Below are 15,983 nucleotides of genomic sequence, written 5' to 3'. Positions count from 1 at the left end.
TCAATTAGAGGCAGCTGTTTATCGTTGTCTCTGACTGGGAACCATATTTAGGCAGCCATCTTCTTTGGTATTTCGTGGGTTATTGTCTATGTCTAGTTGCCTGTGTCTGCACATTTGTATGATAGCGTCACGCTCGTTTGTTATTTTGTATAGTTTGTTTAGTGTTCGTCTTCATTAAATAATAGAAGATGTATTCATATCACGCTGTGCCTTGGTCTCCTCCATTTAACGAGCGTGACAGCCAGCGTGACCATCGGGTTCTTGGTCACCTCCCTGACCAAGGCCCTTCTCCCCTGATTGCTCAGTTTGGATGGGCGACCAGCACTAAGAAGACTCTTGGTGGTTCCAGACTTCTTCCATTCTTCCATTCGGGGCTCCAGAGTGGCGTAGCGGTCAAAGGCACTGCATCTCAGTGGTAGAAGTGTCACTACAGACCCTGGTTCGATCCCAGACTGTATCACAGCGGTCAAAGGCACTGCATCTCAGTGCTAGAGGTGTCACTACAGACCCTGGTTCGATTCCAGACTGTATCACAGCGGTCAAAGACACTACATCTCAGTGGTAGAGGTGTCACTACAGACCCTGGTTCGATCCCAGACTGTATCACAGCGGTGGCACACAATAGGCCCAGTGTTGTCAAGCTAAGGGTTTGGACGGAGTAGGCTGTCATTGGAAATAATAATTTGTTCTTAACTGACTTGTCAAGATAAATAAAGGTTCAATAAATAAATGAGCATGATGGAGGCCACTGTGTTCTTTGGGACCTTCAATGGTGCAGAAATGCTTTGGTACCCTTTCCCAGATCTGAGCCTCGACGCAATCCTGTCTCGGAGCTCTACGGACAATTCCTTCAACCTCAATGATTAGTTTTTGCTCTGACGTACACTGTCAACAGTCAGACCTTACATAGACAAGTGTGTGCCTTTTCCAAATCATGTCCAATCAATTTAATTTTCCACAGATGCACTCTAATCAAGTTGAAGAAACATCTCAAGGATGGTCAATGGAAACAGGATGCACCTGAGCTCAATTTCGGGGTCTCATAGCAAAGGGTCTGAATACTGATGTAAATAAGTTTTTTTTTTTTTAGACATTTGCAAACATTTTGAAGAAAAAAAAACTGATCTTGCATTGTCATTGTGGAGTATTCTGTGTAGATTGATGAGAGGGAAACAAATAATTTATTTGATTTTAGAATAAGGCTGCAATGTAACAAAGTGTGGAAAAAGTCAATGGGTTCTCTATACCTTTCAAATTCACTGTACACCTACAGTGTAAAATACAATATCTGTTTCTATTCAATATTAATATATATTAATACACTGCATGACCAATGTGTTTAGAAGTGAAGCATTAATACAATTTCAGATTGTTGGTCCTCGTGATTAGCATATTCAGATTGTTGGTCCTCATGATTAGCATATTCAGATTGTTGGTCCTCGTGATTAGCATATTCAGATTGTTGGTCCTCGAGATTAGCATATTAAGATTGTTGGTCCTCGTGATTAGCATATTAAGATTGTTGGTCCTCGTGATTAGCATATTCAGATTGTTGGTCCTCGCGATTAGCATATTCCGATTGTTGGTCCTCGTGATTAGCATATTCAGATTGAAGACGTTAATTCTGCAGTAGGATTCAGTTTGACGAGGTAAACGAAGAGGAAAACAATAGATGTATTATGGTTTCAACTTCCTGTTTCATCAGTTCATTAACAGTAGACTGAGTTTGAGATCATGTCTAGAATTAGTCTTTAGCTACTATATCATATGCTATTCACTACATGTAATCTATATATGTATCTATATATCTATCTATATCTCTATATATCTGTATCTATCTATATATATCTATCTATCTATCTATCTATCTATATCTATCTATATCTATATATCTATCTATATCTCTATATATCTATATCTATATATATATATATCTATATCTATATATCTATATATATATATCTATCTATATCTATAACTACATATCTATCTATCTATCTTTATCTATATCTATCATCTATCTATCTATCTATCTATCACATCAAAATTTGCATATTCCATCAGGGGAATTACAAAGTTGTGTTAGTAATAATGTCTCAACAATTTAAATATAATCAAGGCTGAAGTTAATTTATATCCCTGAATTATAGATTTGTTTTAGCTATTGAGTCCAAGCGGTTCTGTCTTGTATGGAGGCAAGTCCTTTAAAACATAAATTAAATCACATTTACTGGTACATTTTTAGTGAAACTGAGTGTTCCTGATCGGAGTTAAAACAACACTTACAGAATACAAAATGTGTATCTGTTTGACAACTTTTATACTTTTCAAACACATACCCTTTCTCAATTACGGTATACAGAGTCAGAGGACGGCAAATATATATTGGACACTTGTGAGGGAAAGCAATTATGGAACGTCTTGGCTGCGTTGATCTGTTTAACTTCTCCGTTCCCTCCCTTTAGAATACTGTTGCAATTAGTTTTTAAGGGAAAACCAGAGAGAAATCAAATAGAATTCAAAGCCAAACTGTTACAAGTCATTAGCTAGAAAATGGGTTGGTGGATATTACAGTACAAAAGAATAGCAAAAACAATCACACACAGTTTGCCCGGTGGAAAATATGAAATAGTTGGTTTACTCATATTTAAAGTCTTTCTTCACATGGCAGCTAGCCAATGAGCAGAAGGGTTTTGAGATTACAAACAAGGAAATGTAATCATTATTCCTTCATCCAAATGACCAGAGTCCAAATGTATGTCATATTTTCTCAGACAACTCTCCCCACAGCGCTCCACTCTCCCCACAGCGCTCCACTCTCCCCACAGTGCTCTACTCTCCCCACAGCGCTCCACTCTCCCCACAGTGCTCCACTCTCCCCACAGCGCTCCACTCTCCCCACAGCGCTCCACTGTCCCCACAGTGCTCCACTCTCCCCACAGCTCTCCACTCTCCCCACAGCGCTCCCCTCTCCCCAGAGCTCTCCACTCTCCCCACAGCGCTCCACTCTCCCCACAGCGCTCCACTCTCCCCACAGTGCTCCACTCTCCCCACAGCGCTCCACTCTCTCCACAGCGCTCCACTCTCCCCACAGTGCTCCACTCTCCCCGCAGGGCTCCGCTGTCACCACAGCGCTCCACTCTCCCCACAGCTCTCCACTCTCCCCACAGCGCTCCACTCTCCCCACAGTGCTCCACTCTCCCCACAGCGCTCCACTCTCCCCACAGTGCTCCACTGTCCCCACAGCGCACCACTCTCCCCACAGCGCTCTACTAGGAGGCACATTCAAATATGACCATAGTGGATACCACTATATGGCCAAGCTGCAAAGTCCAAGTTTGCGATATCGTAAAAATGTATGAACACAAAAATGTCTTGAGTCAATAAGTACTCAACCGTTCGTTATGGCTTAAATAAGTTCAGGGGTCAAAATGTGTTTAACACGTCACATAATAAATTGCAAGGACGAACTTGCCGTGGAGGAAGGAAAACCACTCAGGGATTTCACCATGAGGCCAACGGTGACTTTAAAACAGTTACAGAGTTGAATGATAGGAGAAAAACTCAGGATGGATCAGCAATGTTGTTCACTACCTTCCACTTGATTGAATCCAGAGTTTGTTGTGTAACAGTCTGAATTCAAAATAGATAACATAGATTTTTCTTCTCTCTCACCAATCTACACACAGTATACCCATATCTACACACAGTATACCCATATCTACACACAGTATACCCATATCTACCCACAGTATACCCATATCTACCCACAGTATACCCATATCTACACACAGTATACCCATATCTACCCACAGTATACCCATATCTACCCACAGTATACCCATATCTACACACAGTATACCCATATCTACACACAGTATACCCATATCTACACACAGTATACCCATATCTACACACAGTATACCCATATCTACCCACAGTATACCCATATCTACACACAGTATACCCATATCTACACACAGTATACCCATATCTACACACAGTATACCCATATCTACCCACAGTATACCCATATCTACACACAGTATACCCATATCTACACACAGTATACCCATATCTACACACAGTATACCCATATCTACACACAGTATACCCATATCTACACACAGTATACCCATATCTACCCACAGTATACCCATATCTACACACAGTATACCCATATCTACCCACAGTATACCCATATCTACACACAGTATACCCATATCTACACACAGTATACCCATATCTACACACAGTATACCCATATCTACACACAGTATACCCATATCTACCCACAGTATACCCATATCTACACACAGTATACCCATATCTACACACAGTATACCCATATCTACACACAGTATACCCATATCTACCCACAGTATACCCATATCTACACACAGTATACCCATATCTACACACAGTATACCCATATCTACACACAGTATACCCATATCTACCCACAGTATACCCATATCTACACACAGTATACCCATATCTACACACAGTATACCCATATCTACACACAGTATACCCATATCTACACACAGTATACCCATATCTACACACAGTATACCCATATCTACCCACAGTATACCCATATCTACACACAGTATACCCATATCTACCCACAGTATACCCATATCTACACACAGTATACCCATATCTACACACAGTATACCCATATCTACACACAGTATACCCATATCTACACACAGTATACCCATATCTACACACAGTATACCCATATCTACACACAGTATACCCATATCTACACACAGTAACCCCGTCATTCAACCCTTCAGATTATATTTCTCCCAGCAGTCTAATCTCATATTTAGATACAGTAAAGAAGGGCCAACATGTATTTTAATTTACAGAATGTCTCTGTTGAGTCAACAACTCAACCTCAGAGTAATGCATGTCAGAGGGCCATCAGAATACACATATTATAACAGCTCAGCGATGAACCATGTAGATTAGTACTGCTCAGCCATGTACCATGTAGATTAATACCAATCAACCATGTACCATGTAGATTAATACCAATCAACCATGTACCCTGTAGATTAATACAGTTCAGCCATGTACCATGTAGATTAGTACTGCTCAGCCATGTACCATGCAGATTAATACTGCTCAGTCATGTACCATGTCGATTAGTACTGCTCAGCCATGTACCATGTATATTAGTACTGCTCAGTCATGTACCATGTATATTAGTACTACTCAGTCATGTACCATGTAGATTAGTACTGCTTAGCCATGTACCATGTTGATTAATACTGCTCAGTCATGTACCATGTATATTTATACTGCTCAGCCATGTACCATGTATATTAATACTGTTTAACCATGTACCATGTAGATTAGTACTGCTCAGCCATGTACCATGTAGATTAGTACTGCTCAGCCATGTACCATGTAGATTAGTACCACTCAGCCATGAACCATGTAGATTAGTACCACTCAGCCATGTACCATGTAGATTGGTACCACTCAGCCATGAACCATGTAGATTAGTACCACTCAGCCATGAACCATGTAGATTAGTACCACTCAGCCATGAACCATGTAGATTAGTACCACTCAACCATGAACCATGTAGATTAGTACCACTCAGCCATGAACCATGTAGATTAGTACCACTCAGCCATGAACCATGTAGATTAGTACCACTCAGCCATGAACCATGTAGATTAGTACCACTCAGCCATGAACCATGTAGATTAGTACCACTCAGCCATGAACCATGTAGATTAGTACCACTCAGCCATGAACCATGTAGATTAGTACCACTCAGCCATGAACCATGTAGATTAGTACCACTCAGCCATGAACCATGTAGATTAGTACCACTCAGCCATGAACCATGTAGATTAGTACCACTCAGCCATGAACCATGTAGATTAGTACCACTCAGCCATGAACCATGTAGATTAGTACCACTCAGCCATGAACCATGTAGATTAGTACCACTCAGCCATGAACCATGTAGATTAGTACCACTCAGCCATGAACCATGTAGATTAGTACCACTCAGCCATGAACCATGTAGATTAGTACCACTCAGCCATGAACCATGTAGATTAGTACCACTCAGCCATGAACCATGTAGATTAGTACCACTCAGCCATGAACCATGTAGATTAGTACCACTCAGCCATGTACCATGTAGATTAGTACCACTCAGCCATGGACCATGTAGATTAGTACCACTCAGCCATGTACCATGTAGATTAGTACCACTCAGCCATGAACCATGTAGATTAGTACCACTCAGCCATGAACCATGTAGATTAGTACCACTCAGTCATGTACCATGTAGATTAGTACCACTCAGCCATGAACCATGTAGATTAGTACCACTCAGCCATGAACCATGTAGATTAGTACCACTCAGCCATGTACCATGTAGATTAATACTGCTCAGTCCACACTTGACTTAACTCGGCTGAAGAGAGAGATGAACGAGTGGTTAACCATATAGCTCGACATAGCGAAATATATATTTTTTTAAATCAGACTTCCCCAGTTTATGTGCAGTGTTTTGTGGGTTAAAACAACACTTCACATATTTCTCCCCCCCTCTCCCTAAAAAAAACCTCCCCCTTTTGTCCCCCCCCCCCCCACCCCCCTTCTAGGGTTATTCAGACAATGCTGCACCCCTCCTGAAATGTGCATTACACCTTCCATACAACAACCAAAAAACCCTTAATGCATATTAAAATATGACGTCTCCTACGCGGCCCTGTTTAATTCACTGATTTCACATTCTAATCACTTTCCCCTTTGTACAGCTCTTTTTAAGGGGCTTCGTTAATCTGTGTTGATTACAATGACATACATCTTTAATGAGGTTGCTGTCACAATGTATTTCAGTTAGAGAGCTGCAAACTGAATGACAGCCAGCACTATCATTACATTTAACATGGACTGTATTCATTTTTTTATGGAACAAGAATGGAGGGCGGCTCAGTTATTTTTTGTTCTCTCTCTCTCTGCCGTTTTTTTTTTTTCAAACGGTTTTGGATTTATGTCATGCTCAATAGACACCGTATTTCCTCAAACTTGAAGACCTGAGTATAAATACGATTTACATGTCATTAAGAAGTAAATTAGGAAAATGCCTTTCATGTACATGAGCATAATCTCCATATTCAAGCAGTAGCCTCTGATAAAGCGCTGTGGGAGAACAGCAGGTGGGGGGGGGGGCTACATGTCATCCAGCTGACCTATGAACTCCACATCCCAACTTTTATTCACTGTGGGTTTTGACTATGGAGTAGGTGTTTCAACACCTGGAGTCCGCCTCCACCCTGATCATTTACAGACACCTGTATCAGAGAGGAGAGAGGAGGAAAGAAGGAAGGAAGGAATGATTGAACATCTCCCGACATGGTCCTCCTCCTGTTACAACATTAAAATATTAAGATTAATTCCTTCAAAGCTTGCAAAGAAAATTAAAAAGACAATTAAGGATGCTATTTCAAATTCTAAAAAAAATGACTGCTGTGATTTTAAGTTTTGGTGCCAAATCCCAGCAGAGATAATTTGCTGTACGTTTAAGTCCGGTGAGATCTCTGGCTGTCTGTGTTAAAGAGGCAATCCGCAGTAGCTACTTCCATTCTCGGACATATAAATTATTATCAAATTCCCATTGATTCTTGAAGAATATAACTTAGAAAATGTCTCATGAGTTTAGTTCAACTGTCGTACCGCATCAAAACCCCAAAATATAAGCTTGTTTTTATACTCCAGTGTTTTGTAAACAAAGTAAACGAAAAACAAACAGCCTGAAACCATGGTTACAACTATACTTTTGATATTATGGATGGTTCTGTCATCCATAGCATTGTCTACAAAATACTTTTCCTCCAGTTCCATCCCTCAGCTTTTACAGAAACAGTGGTGGGGGATGGGCTTTTGTTATTGTTTAAATTGCGGATTGCCCTTTTAAATAAGGAAGTTACGCTTGGTATGAGACATGTTTTTGCAGTAGCTTTAGCGATTATAGGAAATTATATGCAAAGCCGGAGTTCTGATCCGAAGTTAATTTATAATTGTGTAGAACTTATTAATTAGCAACGTTGTTGTTAGAGAAGCATGCAGTACAAAGGGATTGAGTTCCTGCCCGACAACATGGGAATGAAACAGGGAAACTCTTCTACAGGCCCTTATCTCCCCCCCCCTCCTTTTCTTGTAGACCATTTGACTATTCGCTATGAACACCTCAGAAAGAACACATGACTTACCAGAGACCAGGCTATGTGAGTTATCAGAGTCCAGGCTAGGTGACTTATCAGAGTCCAGGCTATGTGAGTTACCAGAGTCCAGGCTATGTGAGTTATCAGAGACCAGGCTAGGTGACTTACCAGAGTCCAGGCTAGGTGAGTTATCAGAGTCCAGGCTAGGTGAGTTATCAGAGACCAGGCTAGGTGACTTACCAGAGACCAGGCTAGGTGACTTACCAGAGTCCAGGCTATGTGAGTTATCAGAGTCCAGGCTAGGTGATTTATCAGAGACCAGGCTATATGAGTTATCAGAGTCCAGGCTATGTGAGTTGTCAGAGTCCAGGCTATGTGAGTTATCAGAGTCCAGGCGGGGTGTCTTATCAGAGTCCAGGCGGGGTGACTTATCAGAGTCCAGGCGGGGTGACTTATCAGAGTCCAGGCTATGTGAGTTATCAGAGTCCAGGTCGGGGTGACTTATCAGAGTCCAGGCTATGTGAGTTATCAGAGTCCAGGCGGGGTGACTTATCAGAGTCCAGGCGGGGTGACTTATCAGAGTCCAGGCTATGTGAGTTATCAGAGTCCAGGTCGGGGTGACTTATCAGAGTCCAGGCTATGTGAGTTATCAGAGTCCAGGCGGCGTGTCTTATCAGAGTCCAGGCGGGGTGTCTTATCAGAGTCCAGGCGGGGTGACTTATCAGAGTCCAGGCGGGGTGACCTATCAGAGTCCAGGCTATGTGAGTTATCAGAGTCCAGGCGGGGTGTCTTATCAGAGTCCAGGCGGGGTGACTTATCAGAGTCCAGGCGGGGTGACTTATCAGAGTCCATGCGGGGTGACTTATCAGAGTCCAGGCTATGTGAGTTATCAGAGTCCATGCGGGTGACTTATCAGAGTCCAGGCTATGTGAGTTATCAGAGTCCATGCGGGTGACTTATCAGAGTCCATGCTGGGTGACTTAACAAACTCCAGGCTGGGTGACTTATCATACTCCAGGCTGGGTGATATAACATACTCCAGGCTGGGTGACTTAACATACTGCACGCTGGGCGATTTAAGATATTCGAGACTGGGTGACTTAACATACTTGAGGCTGGGTGACATAACATACTCCAGGCTGGGTGACTTATCATACTCCAGGCTGGGTGATTTAACATACTCCAGGCTGGGTGGCTTAACATACTCCAGGCTTGGTGACTTAACATACTCCAGGCTGGGTGGCTTAATATACTCCAGGCTGGGCGATTTAATGCAGGGATGTTATTTGGCACATGAATCTGCTGCCTTGTTGTGCGTGCATTTATAAAATGTTGTGTTTACCAGTAGTGTTTACCCAGTAATGTCTTACCAATAGTCCAGTAGTGTTTACCCAGTAGTGTTTACCAGAAGTGTTTACCCAGTAGTGTTTACCCAGTAGTGTTTACCAGTAGTGTTTACCAGTAGTGTTTACCAGTAGTGTTTACCCAGTAGTGTTTACCAGTAGTGTTTACCCAGTAGTGTTTACCCAGTAGTGTTTACAAGTAGTGTTTACAAGTAGTGTTTACCAGTAGTGTTTACCCAGTAGTGTTTACCCAGTAGTGTTTACCAGTAGTGTTTACCCAGTAGTGTTTACCCAGTAGTGTTTTACCAGTAGTGTTTATCAGTAGTGTTTACCCAGTAGTGTTTACCAGTAGTGTTTTACCAGTAGTGATTACCAGTAGTGTTTACCAGTAGTGTTTACCCAGTAGTGTTTACCAGTAGTGTTTACCCAGTAGTGTTTACCAGTAGTGTTTACCCAGTAGTGTTTACCCAGTAGTGTTTACCAGTAGTGTTTACAAGTAGTGTTTACCCAGTAGTGTTTACCCAGTAGTGTTTACCCAGTAATGTCTTACCAATAGTCCAGTAGTGTTTACCCAGTAGTGTTTACCAGAAGTGTTTACCCAGTAGTGTTTACCCAGTAGTGTTTACCAGTAGTGTTTACCAGTAGTGTTTACCAGTAGTGTTTACCCAGTAGTGTTTACCAGTAGTGTTTACCCAGTAGTGTTTACCCAGTAGTGTTTACAAGTAGTGTTTACAAGTAGTGTTTACCAGTAGTGTTTACCCAGTAGTGTTTACCCAGTAGTGTTTACCAGTAGTGTTTACCCAGTAGTGTTTACCCAGTAGTGTTTTACCAGTAGTGTTTATCAGTAGTGTTTACCCAGTAGTGTTTACCAGTAGTGTTTTACCAGTAGTGATTACCAGTAGTGTTTACCAGTAGTGTTTACCCAGTAGTGTTTACCAGTAGTGTTTACCCAGTAGTGTTTACCAGTAGTGTTTACCCAGTAGTGTTTACCCAGTAGTGTTTACCAGTAGTGTTTACAAGTAGTGTTTACCCAGTAGTGTTTACCCAGTAGTGTTTACCCAGTAGTGTTTACCAGTAGTGTTTACCCAGTAGTGTTTACCCAGTAGTGTTTACCCAGTAGTGTTTACCAGTAGTGTTTACCCAGTAGTGTTTACCCAGTAGTGTTTACCAGTAGTGTTTACCCAGTAGTGTTTACCAGTAGTGTTTACCCAGTAGTGTTTACCAGTAGTGTTTACCCAGTAGTGTTTACCCAGTAGTGTTTACCAGTAGTGTATACCAGTAGTGTTTACCCAGTAGTGTTTACCCAGTAGTGTTTACCAGTAGTGTTTACCCAGTAGTGTTTACCCAGTAGTGTTTACCAGTAGTGTTTTACCAGTAGTGTTTACCCAGTAGTGTATACCAGTAGTGTTTACCCAGTAGTGTTTTCCAGTAGTGTTTACCCAGTAGTGTTTACCAGTAGTGTATACCAGTAGTGCTTACCAGTAGTGTTTACCAGTAGTGTTTACCCAGTAGTATTTTACCAGTAGTGTTTACCCAGTAGTGTTTACCCAGTAGTGTTTACCTGTAGTGTATACCAGTAGTGCTTACCAGTAGTGTTTACCAGTAGTGTTTACCCAGTAGTATTTTACCAGTAGTGTTTACCCAGTAGTGTTTACCCAGTAGTGTTTACCTGTAGTGTATACCAGTAGTGTTTACCCAGTAGTGTATACCAGTAGTGTTTACAAGTAGTGTTTGCCCAGTAGTGTTTACCAGTAGTGTTTACCCAGTAGTGTTTACCAGTAGTGTTTACCAGTAGGGTTTACCATTAGTGTTTACCCAGTAGTGTATACCCAGTAGTGTTTACCCAGTAGTGTATACCAGTAGTGTTTACAAGTAGTGTTTGCCCAGTAGTGTTTACCAGTAGTGTTTACCCAGTAGTGTTTACCAGTAGTGTTTACCAGTAGGGTTTACCATTAGTGTTTACCCAGTAGTGTATACCCAGTAGTGTTTACCAGTAGTGTTTACCCAGTAGTGTTTACCAGTAGTGTTTACCAGTAGTGCTTACCAGTAGTGTTTACCAGTAGTGTTTACCCAGTAGTGTTTACCCAGTAGTGTTTACCAGTAGTGTTTACCCAGTAGTGTTTACCAGTAGTTTTTACCAGTAGTGTTTTCCCAGTAGTGTTTACCCAGTAGAGTTTACCCAGTAGTGCTTCACCAGTAGTGTTTACCAGTAGTGTTTACCAGTAGTGTTTACCCAGTAGTGTTTACCCAGTAGTGTTTACCCAGTAGTGTTTACTCAGTAGTGTTTACCCGGTAGTGCTTACCCATAGTCCAGTAGTGTTTACCCAGTAGTGTTTACCCAGTAGTGTTTACCCAGTAGTGCTTCACCAGTAGTGTTTACCAGTAGTGTTTACCAGTAGTGTTTACCCAGTAGTGTTTACCAGTAGTGTTTACCAGTAGTGTTTACCCAGTAGTGTTTACCAGTAGTGTTTACCAGTAGTGTTTACCCAGTAGTGTTTACCCAGTAGTGTTTACCGAGTAGTGTTTTCCCATAGTCCAGTAGTGTTTACCCAGTAGTGTTTACCCAGTAGTGTTTACCCAGTAGTGTTTACCCAGTAGTGCTTCACCAGTAGTGTTTACCAGTAGTGCTTCACCAGTAGTGTTTACCAGTAGTGTTTACCCAGTAGTGTTTACCAGTAGTGTTTAACCAGTAGTGTTTACCAGTAGTGTTTACCCAGTAGTGTTTACCCAGTAGTGTTTACCCAGTAGTGTTTACCAGTAGTGTTTACCAGTAGTGTTTACCAGTAGTGCTTACCAGTAGTGTTTACCAGTAGTGCTTCACCAGTAGTGTTTACCCAGTAGTGTTTACCCAGTAGTGTTTACCAGTAGTGTTTACCAGTAGTGTTTACCAGTAGTGTTTACCCAGTAGTGTTTACCAGTAGTGTTTACCCAGTAGTGTTTACCCAGTAGTGTTTACCCAGTAGTGTTTACCAGTAGTGTTTACCCAGTAGTGTTTACCAGTAGTGTTTACCCAGTAGTGTATACCAGTAGTGCTTCACCAGTAGTGTTTTACCAGTAGTGTTTACCCAGTAGTGTTTACCAGTAGTGTTTACCCAGTAGTGTTTACCAGTAGTGTTTACCCAGTAGTGTTTACCCAGTAGTGTTTACCAGTAGTGTTTACCAGTAGTGTTTACCAGTAGTGTTTACCAGTAGTGTTTCACCAGTATCATCTCACCATGTTATCTTGTTTTTGGACAGTTTAAAACTCCTGCAGGTACTCAAACGTCTGCCAAATAGCGACGTTATTAATTTAGTCCTCTCCTCACTATGTGTTATAACACGGATCAGGGGTTTATACCCACCGACACACCCAGCAGGCTGCTCCTCTCATGGACAATGCCCGGGGACATAGATGTGACATCACACCTGTGCTTATGGAAATACAGCATGAACTGTACATCGAGTGGACAAAACATTAGGAACACCTGCTTTTTCCTTAACAGAGACTGACCAGGTGAAAACAGTGATCCATTATTGATGTCATTTGCTAAATCCACTTCACTCAGTGTTGATGAAGGGGAGGGGACAGGTTAGATGATGATTTTAAAGCCTTGAGACAATTGAGACATGGATTGTGTAGGTGTGCCTTTCAAAAGTTGAATGGGCAAGACAAAATATTTAAGTGCCTATGAATTGGGTATGGTAGTAGGTGGGAGGCGCACCGGTTTGAATAAAGAACTGCAACGCTGCTGGGTTTTTCACGATCACAGTTGTGCGTGTGTGTCAAGAATGGTCAACAACCCAAAGGACATGGAGCCAACTTGACACAACTGTGGGAAGCATTGGAGTAAACATGGGCCTACATTCCTGTGGAACGCTTTTGACACCTTGTAAAGTCAATGCCAACGAACTGAGAGGGGGAGGGGCGGTGGGTTCAGTATTAGGAAGGTGTTTTTAATGTTTTGTACACTTAGTGTAAATTCTGAGAGAACTCTAATTGCCAGATTTCCTTTATCTGCGACAGATTGAATTTGGGCCTAAGAATTCATTGTCAAGTATATATTTTATAAATGTACAGGACCAGTCAAAAGGTTGGACACACCTATTCATTCAAGGGTTTTTCTTATTTTTACTATTTTCTACATTGTGGAATAATAGTGAAGACATCAAAACTATGAAATAACACATACTGGAATCACGTAGTAACCAAAAAAGTGTTAATCAAAACAAAATATATTTTACATTTGAGATTTTTCAAAGTAGCCACCCTTTGCCTTGATGACAGTTTTGCACTCTCTTGGCATTCTCTCAACCATCTTCATGAGGTAGTCAACTGGAATGCATTTCAATTAACAGGTAAGGTGTGCCTTGTTAAAAGTTCATTTGTGGAATTTCTTTCCTTCGTAATGCATTAGAGCCAATCAGTTGTGTTGTTACAAGGTAGGGGTGGTGTACAGAACATAACCCTATTTGTTTAATTACCAAATCCATATTAGAGCAAGAACAGCAAAAATAAGCAAAGAGAAACGACAGTCCATCATTACTTTAAGACATGAAGGTCATTCAATGCGGAAAATGTCAAGATCTTTGAACGTTTCTTCAAGTGCAGTCGCAAAAACCATCAAGCGCTGTGTTGAAACTGGCTCTAATGAGGACGGCCACAGAAAAGGAAGACCCAGAGTTACCTCTGCTGCAGAGGACAACTTCATTAGAGCCTCAGAAATTGCAGCCCAAATCAATTCTTCACAAGGTTCAAGTAACAGACACATCTCAACAACTGTTCAGAGGAGACTGCGTGAATCAGCGCTTCATGGTCAAATTGCTGCAAAGAACACTACTACTTGCTTGGGCTAAGAAACACGAGCAATGGATTTTAGACCAGTGGAAATCTGTCCTTTGATCTGATGAGTCCAAATTAGAGATTTTTTATTCCAACCGCCCTGTCTTTGTGAGACGCAGAGTAGGTGAATGGATTATCTCTGCATGTGTGGTTCCCACCGTGAAGCATGGAGGAAGAGGTGTTATGATTTGGGGGTGCTTTGCTGGTGACACTGTCTGTGATTTATTTAGAATTCAAGGCACACTTAACCAGCATGGCTTCCACAGCATTCTGCAGCAATACACCATCCCCGCTAGTTTGAGCCTAGTGGGACTATCATTTGTTTTTCAACAGTACAGTGACCCAACACACCTCCAGGCTTTGTAAGGGCTACTGTATTTCAAAAAGATGGAGAGTGATGGAGTGCTGCATCAGATGACCTGGCCTCTACAAGCCCCCGACCTCCACCCAATTAAGATGGTTTGTGATGAGTTAGACCACAGAGTGAAGGAAAAGCAGCCAACAAGTGCTCAGCATATGTGGGAACAATTTCAAGACTGTTGGAAAAGCATTCCAGGTGAAGCTAGTTAAGAGAATGCCAAGAGTGTGCAAAGCTGTCATCAGGGCAAAGGTTGGCTACTTGAAGAATCTCAAATATAAAATATATTTGATTTGTTTAACACTTTTTTGGTTACTACATGGTTCCATATGTGTTATTTCATAGTTTTGATGTCTTCACTATTATTCTACAATGTAGAAAACAGTCAAAATAAAGAAAAACCCTGGAATGTCCTCCTAGTCCACCATGTCCTCCTGGTCCACCACCATGTCCTACTAGTCCCCCATGTCCTCCTAGTCCACCTTGTCCTCCTAGTCCACCACCATGTCCTCCTAGTCCACCATGTTCTCCTAGTCCACCATGTCCTCCTAGTCCACCATGTCCTCCTAGTCTACCACCATGTTCTCCTAGTCCACCATGTTCTCCTAGTCCACTATGTCCTCCTAGTCCACCATGTCCTCCTAGTCCACCATGTCCTCCTAGTCCACCACCGTGTCCTCCTAGTCAACCACCATTTCCTCCGAGTCCACCATGCTCTCCTAGTCTACCACCATGTCCTCCTAGTCCACCATGTCCTCCTAGTCCACCATGTCCTCCTAGTCCACCATGTCCTCCTAGTCTACCACCATGTTCTCCTAGTCCACCATGTTCTCCTAGTCCACTATGTCCTCCTAGTCGACCATTTCCTCCTAGTCCACCATGTCCTCCTAGTCCACCATGTCCACCACCATGTCCTCCTAGTCCACCATGTCCTCCTGATCCACCATGTCCACCTAGTCCACCATGTCCTCCTAGTCCACCTTGTCCTCCTAGTCCACCATGTCCTCCTAGTCCACCATGCCCTCCTTGTCCACCATGTCCTCCTGATCCACCATGTCCACCTAGTCCACCATGTCCTCCTAGTCCACCTTGTCCTCCTAGTCCACCATGTCCTCCTAGTCCACCATGCCCTCCTTGTCCACCATGTCCTCCTAGTCCACCATGTCCTCCTGGTCCACCACACATGTCCTCCTAGTCCACCACCATGTCCTCCTAGTCCCCCATGTCCTCCTAGTCCACCTTGTCCTCCTAGTCCA

Source organism: Oncorhynchus clarkii, chromosome 23, assembly GCF_045791955.1.
Source record: "Oncorhynchus clarkii lewisi isolate Uvic-CL-2024 chromosome 23, UVic_Ocla_1.0, whole genome shotgun sequence".
Lineage (NCBI taxonomy): Eukaryota > Metazoa > Chordata > Actinopteri > Salmoniformes > Salmonidae > Oncorhynchus > Oncorhynchus clarkii.
This window is presented reverse-complemented; position numbering follows the sequence as displayed.